The sequence below is a fragment of the Pan paniscus genome, chromosome 4, assembly GCF_029289425.2.
Source record: "Pan paniscus chromosome 4, NHGRI_mPanPan1-v2.0_pri, whole genome shotgun sequence".
Lineage (NCBI taxonomy): Eukaryota > Metazoa > Chordata > Mammalia > Primates > Hominidae > Pan > Pan paniscus.
In genome coordinates this window covers 137,608,830-137,631,060 of record NC_073253.2, presented here as the reverse complement: position 1 = coordinate 137,631,060, position 22,231 = coordinate 137,608,830, and the positions used below count along the sequence as shown (strand labels likewise).

Sequence of the window (22,231 nt, the reverse complement as noted above, 5' to 3'; positions counted from 1 at the left end):
CAACCTCCTTCCCTTCATCCCCATGGTTTCAGGGTGGGTACACACCTTGGAAAGGTTGCCTAGCAATGTAGAGATGGGCTTTCTGGTATTGTTTCTTTTTCCTTTTTTTTTTTTGAGACGGAGTTTCACTCTTTGTTGCCCAGGCTGGAATGCGATGACGCGATCTCGGCTCACTGCAACTTCTGCCTCCTGGGTTCAAGCAATTCTCCTGCTTCAGCTTCCCCAGTAGCTGGGATTACAGGCATGTGCCACCACCCCTGGCTAATTTTGTATTTTTAGTAGAGATGAGGTTTTGCCATGTTGGTCAGGCTGGTCTTGAACTCCTGACCTCAGGTGATCCACCCGCCTTGGCCTCCCAAAATGCTGGGATTACAGGCGTGAGCCACCGCGCCCGGCCCAGTATTGTTTCTTTATACAGCTTCCCTTGTTGCATTTTCAAGAGGAGGAAAGTGGTGAATACAGAGGTTCAATTAGTTTCTTTCAACCAGGCGCTTTCATTTAGAAAGAGGGAGATAGATAAGAAGACCTAAGAAGCATTCAGCACTTATTATGTTGTGTATAAAATACCTGTTTAATTTAATCCTAGGAGGTGAGTACCATGTCTCAGATTGAGAAACTGAGGTCCAGAATCACACAGCTAATAAATAGTAGAGTTGAGATCCCAATCCAGGCAGGATAACACCAAGGCTCATGAACTTATTCACTGTCTCATACTGTGATCCCTAAAGATGAAGAGTTCTTGTCATTTGAATCACGGAGGAAAAAAACAATGTGAAAGTGCTTATCCTGGACTGAAAAGGAATGTGACACTGTGACCACAGGGCCTCCCTCTCCTACGGATGGGAGCTCTAGTCATCATGGGGATGGGGCCAGGTTTGCAGATAGTTAAGTCACCGCTGAGAGCCTCCTAACACCGACTCTGCCCAGCCACCCACCCAATGGCTGCTGGATGAATCCATCAAAACCCTGGTCTCATGCCCTCACCAGCAGCACTGCAGAACAAAATCCACATCCCTCAGCCACAGTCTCATCCACTGTCTTGGAAATAGAAGTGGGAACTCACTTTACAGGAATGAATTTGGCAGGATAAGTCACAAATCTTGATAAATATTCATATAATTTGACTTTGTAACATCCTTTCTAAGAATTTCTCTCAAGGAACTTGTTCTAACAGGCTGGGAAAAGTGGGGCTGGTTTTGCTGGTGATATTTGACACATAAAGGTGTTCATGCCTATAGTTTTCTTTTTTTGAGATGGAGTTTCACTCTGTCACCCAGGCTGGAGTGCAGTGGCTTGATCTTGGTTCACTGCAACCTCCGCTTCCCGGGTCCAAGCAATTCTCCTGTCTCAGCCTCCTGAGTAGCTGAGATTACAGGCACCTGCCACCAGGCCTGGCTAATTTTTGTATTTTTAGTAGAGACGGGGCAGGGTTTTGCCATGTTTACCAGGCTGGTCTCAAACTCCTGATCTACTCAAGTGATCTACCCGCCTCGGCCTCCCAAAGCGCTGGGACTACAGGCGTGAGCCACCATGCCCAGTCATGCCTTGAGTTTTCTGTAACAATGAAAACCTGGAACAATTCCTATGGCCAACAATAAGGAAATGGTTAAACTATGATATATCCATTCCATCGGATTATTATGCAACTATTAAGATGCATGTTTATGAGGAGTTGAAAATAACATGGAAAATGCTTGGCTACAGATGTTATGCTAAGCAAGCAGTAAATAAAATTATATAGACAATGTGATCACAACTATGTGAAAACAAACCAAACACACACACCCCTCTTTAGAGTAAAAGGACTGAAAGGAAATGAACAAGATTAAACAGAACTAACACTTAGGAAGCAGCCAGCTAACTGCTTTCCATACTTACCTCATTTCATCTTCAAGGCAAGCCTACACATTAGGAACTTTTTTTTATCCTTACTTCACCAATGAGAAAACTGAAGCACCCAGAGGATAATTAAGCTGCCCGATGGTTGCCTACAGCTAATAAGGAAGAAGGAAGGCATCTGAACCCAGACTCACCTGATTCAGGGCCTGTGCCCTTATCCTGCACACGACCACACCCAAATGCAGCCAGCAGCTTTACTTGGTTAGCAGAACGACTAGCAACTTTTTTCCCCCTACTTTCTACTTTCTTTTTTTCCAAATTGCCTGTATTAGTCCATAATATACTTATGTATATTGATATGTATGTTTTCATGTATATGTATATTTATGTATGTTTATACATAAAACAGTATATTTTTTGTATATTGTGTGTGTGTGTGTGTGTATATATATATATATTTTTTTTTGGAGACGGAGTCTCGCCCTGTCACCCAAGCTGGAGTGCAGTAGCGCAATCTCGGCTCACTGCAACTTCTGCCTCTCAGGTTCAAGCGATTCTCCTGCCTCAGCCTCCTGAGTAGCTGGGACTACAGGCGCCCACTGCCATGCCCGGATGATTTTTCGTATTTTAGTAGAGATGGGGTTTCATTGTGTTGCCCAGGCTGGTCTCAAACTCCTGAGCTCAGGCAATCTGCCCGCCTTGGCCTCCCAAAGTGCTAGGATTACAGGTGTGAGACACTGTGCCCCTCCTATTTTTATATTTTATGTATATATTTTTATATAAGACACTTTTTTTTTTTTGAGACGGAGTCTTGCTCTGTCGCCCAGGCTGGAGTGCTGTGGCATGATGTGGACTCACTGCAACCTCTGCCTTCCGGGTTCACACCATTCTCCTGCCTCAGCCTCCCAAGTAGCTGGGACTACAGGCACCCGCCACCACGCCCAGCTAATTTTTTGTATTTTTAGTAGAGACGGGGTTTCACCGTGTTAGCCAGGATGGTCTTGATCTCCTGACCTCGTGATCCGCCTGCCTCGGCCTCCCAAAGTGCTGGGATTACAGGCGTGAGCCACCACCGCGCCCGGCCTTTTTTTTTTTTTTTTTTTGAGACCAAGTCTCACTCTGTTGCCCAGGCTGGAGTGCACTGGTGCAATCTTGGCTCATTGCAACCTCTGCCTCCCGGGTTCAAGCGATTCTCCTGCCTCAGCCTCCCAAGCAGCTGGGATTATAGGCACCCCCCACCCTGCCTGGCTAATTTTGTATTTTTAATAGAGATGTGGTTTTACCACGTTGGTCAGGCTGGTCTCGAGCTCCTGACCTCAGGTGATCTGCCCGCCTTGGTCTCCCAAAGTGCTGGGATTACAGGTGTGAGCCACCCAAAATACTTTTGTTCCTCTGGAATTCAAAGGTCTCCACAGTCTGGCTCTCTGCTGTCCTTCCGGCCGCATTCCCCATCGCTCCTTTTCCATAGCGAAGTCAATAAGTGATGTCATTAGGGGACATGGGCAGATCTGCATTTTGGAAAGAACACTTCTGGGGCAGAAAGGAATGTTGATGGCTGAGCAAAGAGTGGAGGAGGTAGGAAAAGGGGCAGGTGAGATCTGAGCCTTGTGGCCCCCACCGAGACCACCAACAGGGCCTGGTGAATGACCACAGCGTCACACACTCATGGAAAAACCAAGCCCACAAGGGAAATAAACTGTCCATGGAAATGCACCAGCATCAGACAAAAGAAACAGCAGGAAGACCAAGAGCCAGAATCTGGGCTCCCTCCCCATCTCGGGGCCTCATAGTTGCTCCTCCAGGAGAGCCAGGAGACAGGGAAGCCTCCTCCACCTCCTTGGCATCCACCTGGAACACTCAGGACAGAAGGGGTGAGGGTGAGAAGGGCCTACACCACCTAAACCTGCGTTCCGGACCTGGCCTCCTGTGGAGGGGTCTTTTCTAGTTTGAGGGAGAGAGCAGGCTCTTGTGAAAACAAATTACAGACAGCTTGGCTGGAGCAGAGCAGTAGCAGCACCAAGTGGGAAAAGTTACAACAAAGATGCTCAGATTTCACTCACTTTTCCAAACCCTTGCACACTGGAGGGCTCTCAAGGTGAAGAAGCCACAATATTGCTGGAGGAAATAAAGAGGAACCTGTCTGACACTGGTTCTCAGCCCCTGATGGGCCTCAGAGGGCAGGAGAAGGGCTACTGAAAACAGATTTTCCAAGCTCACCCCCAAACATTCTGATTCGATGTCTTGCTCAGGCCTAAGAGTTTACATTTTTAATAAGCATTTCCCCAAGTTGCTGTTGAGCCTTAGCCTACCTATGAAGAAATCTCAACTTACAAGTTGATGTAAGGACTGACATTTAGAAAACATTTATTTTAATTACTTTATATTTAAAAATAAGTGGCTTGGGCGTGGTGGCTCACGCCTGTAATCCCAGCACTTTGGGAGGCGAGGCGGGTGGATCACGAGGTCAGGAAATCGAGACCATCCTGGCTAACACGGTGAAACCCTGTCTCTACTAAAAATACAAAAAATTAGCTGGGCGTGGTGGTGGGCACTTGTAGTCCCAGCTACTCCAGAGGCTGAGGGACGAGAATGGCGTGAACCCGGGAGGTGGAGCTTGCAGTGAGCAGAGATCGCGCCACTGCACTCCAGCCTGGGCGACAGAGCGAGACTCCATCTCAAAAAAACATATGTATCACAGCCTGGGCGCGGTGGCTCACTCCTGTAATCCCAGCACTTTGGGAGGCTGAAGTGGACAGATCACGAGGTCAAGAGATCAAGACCATCCTGGCCAACATGGTGAAACCTCGTCTCTACTAAAAATACAAAAAATTAGCTAGGCATGGTGGCGCGGGCATGTAGTCCCAGCTACTTGGGAGGGTGAGGCAGGAGGATCACTTGAACCCAGGAGGCAGAGGTTGCAGTGAGCCGAGATGGCGCCGCTGTACTCCAGCCTGGTGACAGAGCGAGACTCCATCTCAACAAACAAACAAAACAAAACAAAACAAAAAAATATGTGTTACAAAGGGTATACAGGGAATTCTTTGCATTATTTTTGCAACCTTTCTATAAGACAAATTATTTCAAAATAAAGTTTAAAATATATATGACAGGCCGGGCATGGTGTCTCATGCCTGTAATCCCAGCACTTTGGGAGGCCGAGACGGGTGGATCACGAGGTCAGGAGATCGAGACCATCCTGGCTAACATGGTGAAACCCCATCTCTACTAAAAATACAAAAAATTAGCCGGGCGTGGTGGCAGGCGCTTGTAGTCCCAGCTACTCAGGAGGCTGAGGCAGGAGAATGGCGTGAACCCAGGAGGCAGAGCTTGCAGTGAGCCGAGATGGCACCACTGCACTCCAGCCTGGGCGACAGAGCGAGACTCCGTCTCAAAAAAAAAAAAAAAAAAAAAGTGTATATATATACGTATATATATAAAAAACACAAAAGTAATATGTGCCTATAATAAAATATTTTTAATAATACCACATTAGATACAGGAGAAAATAGACACCTGGCTGGGCACGGTGGCTCACACCTATAATCCCAGCACTTTGGGAGGCCAAGGCGGGCAAATCACGAGGTCAGGAGATCCAGACCATCCTGGCCAACATGGTGAAACCCTGTCTCTACTAAAAAAATACAAAAATTAGCTGGGCGTGGTAGCACGCACCTGTAATCCCACATACTCGGGAGGCTGAGGGAGGAGAATCACTTGAACCTTGGAGGCGGAGGGTGCAGTGAGCGGAGATCACGCCACTGCACTCCAGCCCGGGTGACAGAGTGAGACTCTGTCTCAAAAAAAAAAAAGAAAAGAAAAGGAAATAGACACCTCCTCACTTCACCAGCCCCAGCCCACTCTGGACACTAACTACTGTGAACAATTTGGTAGATATTAGGACTTTTTCTTGTTTTCATTTTCTTTTTGAGACATGGTCTTGCTCTGTTGCCCAGGCTGGAGTGCAGTGGTGTGATCGTGGCTCACTGCAGTCTCCACCTCCCAGGCTCAAATGATCCTCTCACCTCAGCCCTCCAGAGTAATTGGGCCTATAAGCACGTGCCACCATGTCTGGCTAATTTTTGTATTTTTTTGTAGAGACAGGGTTTTACCATGTTGCCCAGGCTGGTCTCAAACTGCTGAGCTCAAGTGATCTACCCACCTTGGCTTCCCAAAGTGCTGAGATTACAGGCCAGAGCCACCGTGCCTGGCCTTGTTTTCTTTTTCTTTTTTTTTTAGACGGAGTCTTGCTCTGTCGCCCAGGCTGGAGTGCGGTGGCACCATCTCAGCTCACTGCAACTTACGCCTCCCGGGTTTAACCCACCCTCCTGCCTCAGCCTCCCGAAGAGCTGGGACTACAGGCACACCACCACGCCTGGCTAATTTTCTTTGTATTTTTAGTACAGACGGGGTTTCACCATGTTGGCCAGGATGGTCTCGATCTTGAGACCTCGTGATCCACCTACCTTGGCCTCCCAAAGTGCTGGGATTACAGGCGTGAGCCACCGCACCCGGCCTTGTTTTCGTTTTCTAACAATAACTAATGCCGGCAAGAATGTGATGAAAATCACACTCTCAAAATTGTTGATTGAAGTGCAAATTAAAATAGATCTTTTAGAAAGCAATTTAGCAATGTGTATCAAAAACCATAAAAACATTTATACTCTTGGACCTACCAATTTCCACGTCTAGGAATCTCTCCCCCAAGGCCACCACTCTCTAAATAGAGTGCAACCATTTAAAATGATGACACGAAGCAATAAGGAAGATGGTTACGATGACAATGTTAGTAGGACAAAAAAAAATCAAAACAGGATATAAACATTTTACATATCCTCTAGTTACCAAGTTGTTTTTTTAACAAACAAAATTTCATTTTGTTTAGATACATAAGACAAAGGAAATAAACCTAAATTGCTAACAGTATGTTAGGGAGATGGTATATGAGTACTACTATCTATTAGGGAGGTGGTTTTTGAGTTACACTTTTTTTCTTTTCTCAATTATTTCATCCATTGAGAGCCTCAGCACTGGGAATTGCAGACAGATACACAAACCTGGTTGAGAAATCCATTTTCCACTTTCCACACGTGTATTGTTGAGGACATTACCTAGTCTCCTGGAGCCTCGGCTTCCTTATGGAGATAATGGGAGATTTTTTAAAAAAGTACCCCCTAAACTTGCTGCAAGAATAAAACTGAGAAAACACATGGAAACTTTGGGTGCTTTTTGACCTGACACAGTAAGTAGAAGCTGTTATGTCATTTTTCTATATTCACTGTGATAGGTTACACTTCACAAAGCAAGGTTTAAACACTGGGGTTTTAAAATGGGGATTAAAATTTTGATAACCCTCATTGTCCTCATCAGACCCTCTCCTAAGCCCCTGCTTAGTTTTACTTTGAAAGAGATATTGCACAACGTGCATTAAAGTGACAAGGCTCCACCCCGTTAACCAAAATAATGAACGGGAACAAGATTAGCAGATTGTAAAGTGCCTGCAAATGGAAGGCAGCCTGAGTCCAGTTTTTACTGGATGACCCTGAAGGGACAGTGGTTTAAACAACAGCCCAAGTAAAGTACCAGGGGTATTTACATGAGGTGCAATAATGCATTAAATGAACACATTAAATGCAGGGGGGCAGGGGAGTGAAGATGGAATGTGGAGGGGCTGTATGTCAAGAAAATCAACATTACTCTTCCAACATCTGGGCCAAAGCTTCCAGGAGAAGGCAAGACTAGAGGGTAATGAGGACAAAAGTCATTATCTCAGGATCCCTTCAGCCAATCAGAACAACAATTAATTGGTCTACCTTCATCCAATTTATTGCAAGACTTATTAGGCTTGGCTCCACATCTCTTACTTTGGTGTTAATCAAAAGTGTCACTCTGAGCCCACGATTAACAGGAAGTCTTCTTTTGAAAGGACCATTTAGAAAAGAAAACCAAATGGTTGGGCATGATTGCTCACCCCTGTAATCCCAGCACTTTGGGAGGCCAAGGCGGGCAGATCACATGAGGTCAGAAGTTCGAGACCAGCCTGACCAACATGGTGAAACCCCGTCCCTACTAAAAATACAAAATTAGCAGGGTGTGGTGGCGCATGCCTGTAATCCCAGCTACTTGAGAGGCTGAGGCAGGAGAATCGCTTAAACCTGGGAGGTGGACGTTTTGGTGAGTCAAGATCACACCACTGCAGCCTGGTGACACAGCGAGACTCCATCTCAAAAAAAAAAAAAAGAAAGAAATTTGGCGGGAAGCAGTAGCCCACACCTGTAATCCCAGCATTTTGGTAGGCTGAGGCAGGTAGATCACTTTGAGCCCAGGAGTTCGAGGCCAGCCTGAGCAACATGGCGAAAGCCCGTCTCTACTAAAAATATGAAAACTAGCTAGGGGTGGTGGCTTGCACCTGCAGTCCCAGTTACTCAGGAGACTGGGATGAGAGGATTGCTTGAGCCCCAGAGATGGAGGTTGCAGCGAGCCAAGATTGTGCCACTGCACTTATTTTATTTTATTTATTATTTATTTTATTTTATTTTTTTTGAGATGGAGTCTCGCTCTGTCACCCAGACTGGAGTGCAGTGGCACAAGCTCAGCTCACTGCAAGCTCCGCCTCCCGGGTTCACGCCATTGTCCTGCCTCAGCCTCCCGAGTAGCTGGGACTACAAGTGCCCGCCACCAAGCCTGGCTAATTTTTTGTATTTTTAGTAGAGACAGGGTTTCACCGTGTTAGCCAGGATGGTCTCGATCTCCTGACCTCATGATCTGCCCGCCTCGGCCTCCCAAAGTGCTGGGATTACAGGTGTGAGGCACTGCGCCCAGCCAAAAATTTTTTTCTTTTATAGATGGGGTCTTAATATGTTGCCCAGGCTGGTCTGGAACTCCTGGGCTCAAGCCTGCCTCGGCCTACCAAAGTATTGGGATTACAGGCATGAGCCACTGCCCCCAGCCAAAATCCTCTTTATGTAGCCCATCTCACCTCCCTTCCTGGTGAGACATGCTGATTGAACACGTATTTTTCCAGAACCTTTACTATTACAAATATATAAAATATATTCACATAGGCATGCACACATGCAGCTTCTTTTTACCTGAAAAAGATAAGCTCCTACTTCTCTGCTACTTGAATTTTCCACTTAATCATATGTCAAAAGCATCTTTCCATGCCTGTACATACAGGCATTTGGGTAGTGGTTATTGACCCAGACCCTGAGGCCAGATGACTTGAAGCCCAGCTCCCCGACTCGCCAGCTATGTGACTTTAGACAAGTTACTTAACATCTCTTTCCTGATTTAAAAAAATTCTAGTAATAGTAACCAGATAATTGTTGAGAAAATCAAATGAGTTAATATTATAAATGTGCAGATATTCTAAAATACATAGAACTTTCAGACTAGTGTGTACACAGTAAGTGCTATATGTATGTTGGCCATTGTTATAATCCACCTTGTTCTTTTTTTTTTTTTTTTTTTTTTTGAGACGGAGTCTCGCTCTGTCACCCAGGCTGGAGTGCAGTGGTGTCATCTTGGCTCACTGCAACCTCCGCCTCCTGGGTTCACGCTTCTCCTGCCTCAGCCTCCCGAGTAGCTGGGACTACAGGTGCCCGCCACCACACCCGGCTAATTTGTATTTTCAGTAGAGACGGGGTTTCACCGTGTTAGCCAAGATGGTCTCCATCTCCTGATCTCGTGATCCACCGTCTCGGCCTCCCAAAGGGCTGGGATTACAGGCTTGAGCCACCGCACATGGCCCCACCTTGTTCTTTTCTTTACTGGCCATGTAGTAGTCCACTCTGTGGATAAAATATAATTTATCAAGCCAGTCCCCTACTGATAGATTCATGGTGATTTCCTATTTGTCACTGCAGTGAGCATTTTTTTAACATAGGTTTTTGTATACATGTGCAACTATTAACATAGTATAGTTTACAAAGCATGAAATTACTGCATCAAAGGTCACGCTCATTTTTTATGAAAGATATTGCCAAATTTCCCTCCAAAAGGCTGCACTAATTTACATCCCCGCCAACATTTTATGCATGCCTGTCTCCAGGCATCTTCGCAACACTGGCAGCCTGGATCTTTGGCATCCTCGTTTCTGCACTTGCCTTCCCTAAATGAAACCTAAATCAAAACCACCAACAATGCATTTGTTAAAGTCCCAGGGACACCTAATCCCTTTGTTTTTTCTAAAAGGAATTAGACATTCGGTTCTTTGACAGGCCCTCAGTTGCCTGGACACAGCCCTGGGATGACTTTAAAAAAATATAAATAAAACACATTTGCTGTTCCCTAACACTCTCCAGAGAAGTTCGAGGGTGCCTGTGTGAGGCCTGGCCGCTCTGCTTTCTATCACGGGTGAAAAGATTTTCAATAGCAGCTAGTGTTTTCCTGGGCGGAGATTAGAGCCAGCATTTGTGTGTAAATATTATCCCAGGGCTCAATGGAGAATTAGGCTGGAAGCAGAGGCTGCAAAATCCCAGTTGCGTTGTTAAACAACAGGGGGAAGTGAGCATCTTCAGCTTTACCTGGTGCTTTCTATAGGAAGCTTCTAAGGAAAACAAACAGACATAGAAGCCAGTGCAGAGCTTGGCTGGAAACCTGTACCAGGCAGAGGAGAAGCAGGGCAAAGGGAGAAGTGCATGGTCTGGGAGTCCAGGCTGGGGTTTATCGCCTGTTCTGCAAGTTGGCAGCCACCTGGTTCCCTGGACCATGGCTCCTGCCATGTCATGTATGACAAGATGACCACGGACTGAGATCTCCACAGTTCTGAGATACAGGGTGACTTCCTGCTTCGTGTGAGGACCCCTTTGAATCCAATGGACCTGTGAAGGGAGGGGGGGCCTCTGGTTCACCAGTGGCCTCCCAGAGGTCTGAGGCAGAAATGTCAGTAATTCCCAGGATAGCCCCTGCTAAGTTCCAGAAGCCCCAAAGCCATTCATCTTCCAAACTCGTTTTTCAGGCTATTTTATGGCTCAAAACCATTCATTTTTGTTCTTCCACATCTCCTACCTCACATCATTCCCAGGGACTCAGGTTGGAGTCCAAAGAGTCTCTAGAACAATATATTCCATGGATCAGAACAAATCCCAGGGACTCCTTCTCAGATCCATAAGGGAGAGAATAACTCAGATGATGATCTCAGGAACTCAGAGGTGGGCTAAGTTTCCCCTGCTTGTTCAGTTTGCATGGGAGAATAAGCAGGAAGGAAAGGAGGCCGAGACCCCGGATCTCCATCCAGTTGACTAGGGGCAGCATGTTGTACAGGAAAAGGAATTTGGAGCTGGACACATCTGGCTTCAAGTGAAGGTATGTAAGCTCATTGTGCCTCAGTTTCCTTTTCTCTGAGAGTTTGGGGGTAGCCACCCAACACCTAGCATACCATATGTTCAGTGCGGCCCATGGGTTCTATACACCAAGGACACAGCAATAAGCAGACCAGTGCCTGCCCTCGTGGACTTTATATTCCCAGTGAGGTGGAGACTATTAATAGTGTCATGCTTCCTGCTGAGGAACCAAGGTTTATGGAGCATGTTAACATGCCAGCGAGGCCTGCAGCTCCTGAGTGGGCTCCACGGCTCGCTCTCAAATGACACTGCCCTGAACCATGAATATAAGTGATAACTAACCAGGTCCACCGTGAGGCTAACACAGCTGAAGCTTCAGGATCCCTGCTTGGATCAGCCCCTTCCAAGGTCTTGCAAAGGGCCCGGAAAGAAAAGCATCCATCGGATGGTCTTTGGTTTCTCTAACATTTGCCAGCATCAAGTCTTTTAACCACAAGTGGAAAGACCTCCATCTCTCTCCACTCCAGTCTCCCTTCTGCCCCTTCTCCCTTCCTGTTGTGTGACGTTAAGAGTGGCCATGGGCATTCAGGGATGCACGCACATGGGAGTTGAGTCGGTAGTACATTGAGTTTAGCAGATCATTAAGCTGAGTATTGCTAACCCTCCCAGGGTAGGAACAGCTCCCAGTAAAACTCCAGTAGCAAGTACCCCCCACCAAGGTCCTGACACTTCATCAGAAGTTGTATCACCATATGAACACATCCTACAGGGCCCAATCCTGAAGGATGTGGTGGGGAAGAAGGAAGGTTTAAAATGTATACAGTTAGATGCTCGCCTGTGAAAAATGCTTCCCGTTATTAGACATGCAAAATAGGTGAAGAGTCAATCAAAATGGAAGTTCTCGTCTGTCAGAAATATACTCCACTAGGCCAGGCTTGGTGGCTTACACCTGTAATCCCAGCACTTTGGGAAGCCGAGGTGGATGGAATACTTGGGGTCAGGAGTGCAAGACCAGCCTGACTCTGCCTCAATAAATAATAACAATAAAAAAGAAATACACTCTATTAACACGTGCATTTAATTGTAATGCACCTTATATTCTTTTTCTTTTTTTTTTTTTTTTGAGACAGACTCTCGCACTGTCGCCCAGGCTGGAGTGCAGTGGCACGATCTCGGCTCACTGCAACCTCCGCCTCCCGGGTTCACGCCATTCTCCTGCCTCAGCCTCCTGAGTAGCTGGGACTACAGGTGCCTGCCACCACGCCCGGCTAATTTTTTGTATTTTTAGTAGAGACGGGGTTTCACCGTGTTAGCCAGGATGGTCTCAATCTCCTGACCTCATGATCCACCTGCCTCAGCCTCCCAAAGTGCTGGGATTACAGGCGTGAGCCACCATGCCTGGCCCACCTTAGATTCTTTTTTCATTTTTGGTGGGAATAACACAAAACTGAATTTACTAAAATTCCTCTGAGAGACACAAACACGTAGTAATACTGCAGACAGTGTTTGTGTCTATGAATGTCTTTATTTTTTGCGTCTAGACTATCAATAACTAAAAGCAAATTTTGATCACCCATGCTAGAGAAAAGGCTGAATTATCTTTTATTCGCTCTACAGAAAATTATTTTAGAAAATCATTATCATATGAAGAAGTGATCAAAGAGTATGAAGCTGGATAATATAGGAATAAAAAGTGCTACAGAAGTGTGTCAGGCAGTAAATTAAGAAAAAATGTCCTATTATTCTTCTGGAGTGTGTAGTGTTTGAGGTATTTGTTGGCTTTTAAAATGTGTAAACTGGCCTGGACACTTTGGGAAGCTGAGGTGGGAGGAATGCTTGAGCCCAGTAGTTTCAGACCAACCCAGGCAATATAGCAAGGCTCCATTTCTACAAAAAAAAAAAAAATTTTTGTTTTTTGAGACAGTCTCTTGTCGCCCACGCCAGAGTGCAATGGTGTAATCTCTGCTCGTGGCAAACTCCGCCTCCCAGGTTCAAATGATTCTCCTGCCTCAGCCTCCCGAGTAGCTGGAATTACAGGTGTACACAAACACACCTGGCTAATTTTTGCATTTTTAGTAGAGGCGGGGTCTCACCATGTTGGTCAGGCTCATCTTGAACTCCTGACCTCAGGTGATCTGCCTGCCTCGGCCTCCCAAAGTGCTAGAATTACAAGCATGAGCCACCGGTCCCAGCCAAAAAAAAAAAAAATTTTTTTTAAAAGAAAAAAAAGATAAAATGTGTAAATCGTTAGAGCTCTGTTTCTCACTTGAAATAAATATTCACTTACATTCCTAGTATTGTTTTTTTTTTTTTTTTTTTGAGACGGAGTCTCGCTCTGTCGCCCAGGCTGGAGTGCAGTGGCGTCATCTCGGCTCACTGCAACCTCCGCCTCCGGGGTTCACGCCATTCTCCCGCCTCAGCCTCTCGAGTAGCTGGGACTACAGGCTCCCGCCACCAAGCCCGGCTAATTTTTTATATTTTTAGTAGAAATGGGGTTTCACCGTGTTAGCCAGGATGGTCTCGATCTCCTGACCTCATGATCCGCCCGCCTCAGCCTCCCAAAGTGCTGGGATTACAGGCTTGAGCCACCGCACCCGGCCGAGGATCCAAGTGCACCAGCCTGGACGACACAGCGAGACTCCGTCTCAAAAAAAAAAAAAAAACTCGGATCCTCCCCTCCCCTGCAGTCATCACCTACTCGGCAGTTATGATGTGCTAGGATCTGAGAAGCCCCTCTACATGGATTATTTCATTTAATCCTCAGTCAACCCACTGAGGCAAACTGAGGCCTGGAGCATCTATTCTACACAATAAGTCTCATGCTGCATGGTTGTAGCCAGGATTCAAAATCACACAGTGCCCAGGGCAGAGCCTCACACACAGAATAGGAGCTATTATTACAATTCACTATATGACTTCTCTGAGCCCGTTTCCTTACATTTAAAGCTGAAGGGGTAGAAAGATATTTAAATAATCGTCTGCACAGATGATATCTGAAAAGATACGCAGAGTATTGGTAATAATGGCTGCTTCTGTGGAGGAAACCATGGGGGTGTGATGGTTAATTTTATGTGTCAATTTGACTGGGATAAGGGATGCCCAGATAGCTGGCAAAATACTTTCTGGGTGTGTCTGTGTTTCTAGAAAATATTAGCTTTTTTTTTTTTTTTTTTTTTTTTTTTGAGACAGGGTCTCACTCTGTCACCCAGGCCGGAATGCAGTGGTGCAATCACAGCTCATTGCAGCCTTTACTTCCCGGCCTCAACTGATCCTCCCACCTCAGCCTCCTGAGTAGCTGGGAATACAGGCATGCGCCAGCACGCCTGGCTAATTTTTGTATTTTTTGTAAAAACGAGGTTTCGCCATGTTGCCCAGGCTGGTCTCAACCTCCTGGGCTCAAGCGATTCGCCCGCCTCAGCCTCCCAAATTGCTGGGATTACAGGTGTGAGCCACTGTACCGGGGCCAACATCAGCATTTGAATCAGTAGACTGAGTAAAGATCACCCTCACTAGGGTGGACTGGCATCCTCCAATCTGTTGAGGACCTGCATGGAATAAAAAGGCAGAGGACGAGTTAATTCTCTCTTCTGGAGCTGTGACATCCATCTTCTCCTGCCCTTAGACATCTGCACTCCTGGTTTTGGGGTCTTCAGACTTAGACTGGGACTTACACCATTGCCCTGTGTTCCTCCAGCCTTTGGTCTTGGAATGGAACTCCACCACCGCTTTTCCTGATTCTCCGGCTTACAGATGGCAGAATGTGGGACTTCTCCGCTTCCATATCATGAACCAATCCCTCATAATAAATTTCTTTCTATGCGTATTTTTTTTTTTGAGACAAAGTCTCACTCTGTCACCCAGGCTAAACTACAGTGGTGTGATCTTGGCTCACTACAACCTCTGCCTCCTGGGTTCAAGCCATTCTCCTGCCTCAGCCTCCCAAGTAGCTGGGACTACAGATGTGCACCACCATGCCTGGCTAATTTTTGTAGAGATGGGGTTTCACCATGTTGGCCAGGATCATCTCGAACTCTTGACCTCAGGTGATCTGCCCGTCTCAGCCTCCCAAAGTGCTGGGATTACAGGTGTGAGCCACCAAACCCAGCCTCTCTCTATATCTTATTGGTTCTGTTTCTCTGCAGAACCCTAAATAATACAGGGTAGGAGGGAGACATATCCCTCTTGTACCTTCGATTTTTAAACAAGTTAATAATTAAAGGTACTTGGCACTATGCCGGGCACATATTAGCTATTGTTATTATTAGTTGTTTTTATTGTCAGTTAATTAAATCAATTAACTCTAAAACTAACAAGGTAGGATCTAATGTTTTGTGTTTGTTTTGGATAATAGTCCCTAACACTTATCAGTGCCAGGGCTGTCATGAACTAATGCTTCTAAAACTTCCTGCATCTCTATGAGGTAAGTACTGGTCTCATCCCCATTTTGCAAATACAGAATCAGAGACACAGATATATTAAATAACATACCTTTGGTCACACTGCCAATGTGGCACAGGCCAGGATTAACACCCAGGCTGGGTGACTCTAAAGCCCAAATACAGAGTGGCCTCACTAGCCCACCTCCCCTGTATGTTAGGAGGTCCCAGCATTTTTTCACCCTTAATGTGTGCACCTCCAATGAACTTCGTACATAGCAGCACAGTCACCAGGGAGCCCAGAGTGTGAAGCAGGGAAACACTGTCACTGCAGATGTGATTGCAGCAGGATAGCCCTACTGGGCTCACTGACCAGCCAGAAATTAAGAGGGAAGGGAGGTAAGGAGGGAAGTGGGAAGTAAGTAAAATATGTGAAGGCCGGGCGTGGTGGTTCATGCCTGTAATCCCAGCACTTTGGGAGGCTGAAGCAGGCAGATGACCTGAGGTCAGGAGTTCGAGACCAGCCTGGCTAACATGGTGAAACCCCACCTCTACTAAAAATACAAAAATTAGCCAGTTGTGGTGGCAGGCGCCTGTAATCCCAGCTATTCGGGAGTCTGAGGCAGGAGAATTGCTCAAACCCAGGAGGCAGAGGTTGCAGTGAGCCAAGATCACGCCACTGCACTCCAGCCTAGGTGACAGAGTGAGACTCTGTCTCGAAAAGAAAAAAAAGAAAAGAAAAAGAAACATGCGTGAAGCATCTACTATATGTCTAAATACAGGTCCAACCATTCCTCTCCTATCCTCCCAACCACCCTGTTATCCTGATCCCCACTTCTCAGCGGAGCAGGCAGGTGGGGGGAGATCATGACGCTCCTGGGCAGTGGGGCCTGGAAACAGCCTCTTGGGGCTCACTGCTCTCTGAGGACAAGAGCATCTCCCAGTGCTCCCCTCCCTCCTTCCCTCTGCCACTACAGACCTTCCTTGGGCTTGTGCAGCCTTTAGGCAAACACAAAGCACAGCTCAACTCAGCGGCCCTCAGTGGCCACTGTCCTGCTGGAGAATCTGGGGATGGGTCTCAGGAAGTTTCCTAAGCCTGCCTGCCAAAGCAGGGACCCTTCCCCACAGAAAGAGAGGGGTAGGTTAGTTCTGCTAACACACCTGAGTTCTGCTGCACATAATGCCATGGACCCACGACCCTAGAGGCATCTTTAACAGCTAAATCTGCTTTAGAATCTCCACTCCAGGAACACTAAACACATATCTGGGGCATTTGCTACCTTGGCCTCTGGGTGACCCTGAAGGACAGCTGTGACCTTCACCTGCCTTGGATGCAGGAATGAGGTAGTCCACATAAACGTCTCCAACTGCTAAGGGCAACTGGCAACAGCCACCTGATAAAAGTCTTGTCTCCCGCACTTTGGGAGGCTGATGTGGGAGGATCACAAAGCCAAGAATTTGAGACCAGCCTGGATAACATTGATAGACCCCATCTCTAAATAAAAAAAAATTTTTAAATTAGTGGTGCACAGTGATAAGTGCCTGTAGTCTCAACTACTGGGGAGGCTAAGATGGGAGGATTGCTTAAGCCTGGGAGCTTGACGCTGGCTACAGCGAACGGGGATCACGCCACTGCACTCCAGCCTGGGTGACAGAGCAAGACCCTATCTCAAAAAAAAAAAAAAAAGCCTTGTCACTTCATAGCTGTGACCTTGAACACATCACTTGACCTCTTTTTTTTTTTTTTGAGACAGAGTCTTCGCTCCGTCACCCAGGCTGGAGTGCAGTGGCACAATCTCGGCTCACTGCAAGCTCCGCCTCCCGGGTTCACACCATACTCCTGCCTCAGCCTCCCAAGTAAGCTACTTAGGACTACAGGTGCCCACCACCACACCCAGCTAATTTTTTGTATTTTTTAGTAGAGACGAGGTTTCACCGTGTTAGCCAGGATGGTCTCGATCTCCTGACCTCGTGATCCTCTGCCTCGGCCTCCCAAAGTGCTGGGATTACAGGCGTGAGCCACCGCACCTGGCCCACTTGACGTCTTTGATTCACAGTTTCCTTATCTATGAAGTAAGGCTTAAGAACTAATCACTGTTTCTGTAAAATAAAGGATGATTCTCCACCCCCACCTTAGATAGCAAGTACCTTGAAGAGGACAAATGTGACCTTCAAGGTGCCTTTTTTTTTCTTTTTTTTTGAAATGGCGTTTTGATCTTGTTGCCTAGGCTGGAGTGCAGTGGCGCCATCTCGGCTCACCACAACCTGTGTCTCCCACGTTCAAGCTATTGTACTGCCTCAGCCTCCCAAGTAGCTGGGACTACAGGCATGCGCCACCATGCCTGGCTAATTTTTGTATTTTTAGTAGAGACGGGGTTTCACTATGTTGGCCAGGCTGGTCTTGAACTCCTGACCTCGTGATCCGCCTGCCTCGGCCCCCCAAAGTGCTGGGATTATAGGCATGAACCACCACGCCCGGCCTTCAACTTGTCTTCTTAACAGGGTGCTTTATTCCAAAGAAGGGGCTAATTTAAGGCAAACTGAGTAGTGCAAAACAATATGTGTTTGGGTCATCCAGACCTGCATTTGAATCCTACCTCTGCTACTAATATTAAGGAACCTCTCAGAGCTTGGTCATTACTGTTAATATAAAAATAACTAGGGCCAGGCACAGGAGTTCGAGACCAGCCTGTGCCAACATGCGAAACCCCATCTCTACTAAAAATACCAAAATTAGCCAGGCATGGTGGTGCACGCCTGTAGTCCCAGCTACTGGGAGACTGAGGCACGAGAATCATTTGAACCCAGGAGGCAGAGGTTGCAGTGAGCCAAGATCACACCACTGCACTCCAGCCTAGGCAACAGTGCGAGACACTTACTCAAAAAGAAAAAAAAAAAAATTAGCCAGGTGTGGTGACATGCTTGTAATTCTACCTACCTGGGAGGCAGAGGTGTAAGCAGTGCTTGACCTCAGGAATTTGAGACTATAGTGAGCTAGGATCACGCCACTGCACTGCATCCTGGGCAACAGAGCAAGACCCTGTGTCAAGTAACAGCAGACTAGGTCCACAACAGACTATTCAGAAGTTCAAAGAATTTTGCAAATATGCAAAGATAACACCACCAATTTGTATTTTCAGGGACTCACTCCTTTTCTGGTTGTTCCAGGAAAGGTTTTATAAGCCTCCTTTCTAATTTTTTTCATTGTGGATATGGAAGTGGTTCCATTAGCCAAGATATATGAATTTTTAACAACTCCCTCCCCCAAAAAATGATCCATTCACATAAATGAATCTTAGTCTTCATTTTATATTGATAAGCTGCAGGGCTGACACAATGTTTTTTTCTTTTAAAACTGTTTTGTCATTCTGAGAACTCGATGCTTTTTGCAAACACCCTTTTGAGGGAGTCAGGTCTTTCCACTGTGACGGAAAAATGTGCCGTGTCCAAAAGTGTGTTTTTAGCAGCACGGCATTCCTCCAGGCAAAGAGGCGGAGCAATTTCTTTAAATCTTGAAGATTTGAAGGAGAAGCTTCATCCACCATCTCTGTCTTGGGCCAAAAAGACAAAAACCCACCCTCTACCAGAGAAGTTTTTAGGAAACAAGCTCTGGTTTTCTCTGCAAACGATTCTGTCTTTCTTTAGAAAGAGTTCAGCTATGTGGGACTAACCCTATTGTAACATCTGTATTCAATCTGCATCTGCACAGAAAGGTTTGCTTAGGGAGCATCTCCATGTACAGGGAGAAATGGGCTGGATGAGATGAACCAGAGGGAGAGAGACAAACCAGGAAGCAGAACACCAGCACTCTGTTCTTCACCTTACCACTTCCAAGCTGCGCTTTGGCATGTCTCTTGACCTCCCTGAGACTCAGTTTCCTCATCTAAACTGAGATAAAAACACCTTTCCTGTCTACTGCAAGAGAGTTGTTCCTTCCCTACCACCTTTAGCCAAGCAGAGAACTGCTGCCACTCTGACCCAGCTGTGACCCAATTTACACACATATAATAATGACCAAGTAGTGCAGGGGTTGCCAACTCAAGTGTCTGATGCAAAAATGAATGACATGTAGCCGATACTGTCGGTGCCTCACCCAGATCCCTCTGCCAGTTGTGAGCCCCTCTGAACATCAGTGTAATTCCAACAGCCCAAACCTTAGACCTCCTATGCTGTGTCCCTTTACTACCACTACCAGGTACTCAGTAGACCTTAGCCAATGACCTTGCCTCAAGCCAAGACAACTCCGGAGTTCCCTGTAGGCTCAGGCTGAAGCTACTCTCCAAGGGCCTTTGCATGAAATTGCACCTTTGCTTGGTTTCTTCCCCTTTCCAGTCCCAATTCCCTCACTCCCTTGTCAGCTTCTGCTGTTTCAGGGTCTGCCCTTGGGTAACCCAGCCTAAGATAAAAGACCTGGGAGTTGGCCGGGCGCGGTGACTCATGCCTATAATCCCAGCACTTTGGGAGGCCGAGGCAGGCGGATCACAAGGTCAGGAGTTCGAGACCAGCCTGGCCAATATGGTGAAACCCCATCTCTACTAAAAAATACAAAAATTAGCCAGGTGTGGTGGCACACACCTGTATTCCTAGCTACTCAGGAGGCTGAGGCAGGAGAATCGCTTGAACCCGGAGGCAGAGGTTGCAGTGAGCTGAGACCACACCACTGTACTCTAGCCTGGGCAACAGAGTAAGACTCTGTCTCAAAAAAAAAAAAAAAAAAAAAAGACCTGGTAGTTCATGCCACATCTAAAGGGGGCAGCTGCTGCTCAGCTCCAGCCTATCCAACCATGTGAAGATGCAGGTGCAATGTTTCCAGACATTCTGATGTTTCAAGAGAGTCTAGAGATTTTTTTTTTTTTGAGATGGAGTCTTGCTCTGTCGCCCACGCTGGAGTGCAGTGCCGCGATATTGGCTCACTGCAACCTCCGCCTCCCGGGTTCACGTGATTCTCCTGCCTCAGCCTCCTGAGTAGCTGGGACTACAGCCACCCGCCACCACGCCCAGCTAATTTTTTGTATTTTTAGTAGAGACAGGGTTTCACCGTGTTAGCCAGGATGGTCTCGATCCCCTGACCTCGTGATCTGCCTGCCTTGGCCTCCCAAAGTGCTGGGATTACAGGCGTGAGCCACAGTGCCTGGCCAAAACTGCCAATTTTTAAGGGCTGGCCATTTAATTTTTTAAAAACTTCACACTATGGAGACCAAATTAAACACATCTGTGGATCAAGTCCAGCAATTTCTAAGTACCAAGTGCCTAATATGTATTTAATACGCTGGCCCCAAGTTCTTTGCATGTATCATCTCATATAATCCTCACAACATATCCTGTGAGACAGACATTATCCCCATTTTACAGAAAAAGAAACTGAGACAAAAGAGAGGTTAAGTAACTTGCATAAGTTCATATTGCCAGGAAGTAGCAGAACTGATTTTCAAACCAAGCTTTGTCTGACTGTAAAGACTGTGCTCTGAACCACTGAGCAGCTCTGCCTTCCCTTCTATATTTAAGCAACTCCCCGGAGGGGAATCAGAAACTTAGGTCAATAAGTCATCCAACATGTGGGTTGAGGAGAGGGGCAAGAGGGGAGGAGAAAAGCCTTAAGCATAATGTGCGTTAGAGCGTTGTCCATAACTGTGACAAACTGAGGACAGTGCAAATGCCCAGGAGGAGAAAATGGTTACACAAATAATGGTTCACGGAATTCTGCGCTCTCATTTTAAACAATAATTACGAAAACTATAAAGGAAAATATCTATAATACAATACTGAGTGAAAAACACAGACACAAAATCATACTGTCCACAAAGTTGGCAGGTTTTGGATGGAATCAGACCTGGGTTTGAATCCCAGCTCTGCCAACTGTGACTATAGGACCCCTCAGAGCCTCCGCTTCTCCAACAGAGTAATTGGGATAATAATTCCTCCCTTCTAGAGTTATTGCAAGGATTCGGTGAAAAATATGTAAAAGGTTTTAGCACAACCCAGGCCCATGGTGAAAGAACTCACACCATGTGCAGATGTGTGTAGGAGCAGGGATAAAGATGAGAAGAGACCCCAGGCAAATGGGCAGGGTCATTTAAGACACTGAAACATTATAAGAATTTCAATTTTTTCATCTAAGGTTGTTACAATATCTCAACAAAGTATACAAACATAAATGAGGGCTTTGAACTAGAGTTATACAATTAAATGTTTCCTCTAATTGACAACCCTGCCCTTCTCACTCATCCTGGGAGGTGCTGTGCTTACAAGTATGAGGTCAGCTCTTGGGACAATTTACACAGAAATCAGAAATTACGAGCCTCTGTAGCTTCTCCTCCCCAAGCGCATGCAACTCTTTAGCCCTGCCTATTACCTGTTTTCTTAATGAAATCTTCCATAAAGGCCGGGCGCGGTAGCTCACACCTGTAATCCCAGCACCTTAGGAGGCCGAGGCGGGTGGATCACAAGGTCAGGAGTTCGGGACCAGCCTGGCCAAGATGGTGAAACCCCGTCTCCACTAAAAATACATTAGCCCAGCGTGGTGGCAGGCACCTGTAATCCCAGCTACTCGGGAGGCTGAGGCAGGGAAATTGCTTTAACCCAGGAGGCAGAGGTTGCACTGAGCCGAGATCGCGCCACTGCACTCTAGCCTGGGTGACAGAGCAAGACTCCATCTCAAAAAAAAAAAAAAGGAATCTTCCACAGAAAACCAGGGGAGGAAGCATCGAGGAAGGAAGGCTGAGGATGAAGGGC

General features: G+C 46.6%; 1 long non-coding RNA gene across 1 annotated transcript in view; it reads right to left on the bottom strand.

The window, feature by feature from the left end:
* Positions 1-22,231, bottom strand: part of LOC117980394 (uncharacterized) — a 427,289-nt gene that overhangs the window by 366,148 nt on the left and 38,910 nt on the right. Inside the window, exon 5 of the long non-coding RNA XR_010112228.1 lies at positions 46-10,661. This is a non-coding gene — a long non-coding RNA (uncharacterized LOC117980394). The remainder of the gene's footprint in view (positions 1-45; positions 10,662-22,231) is intronic.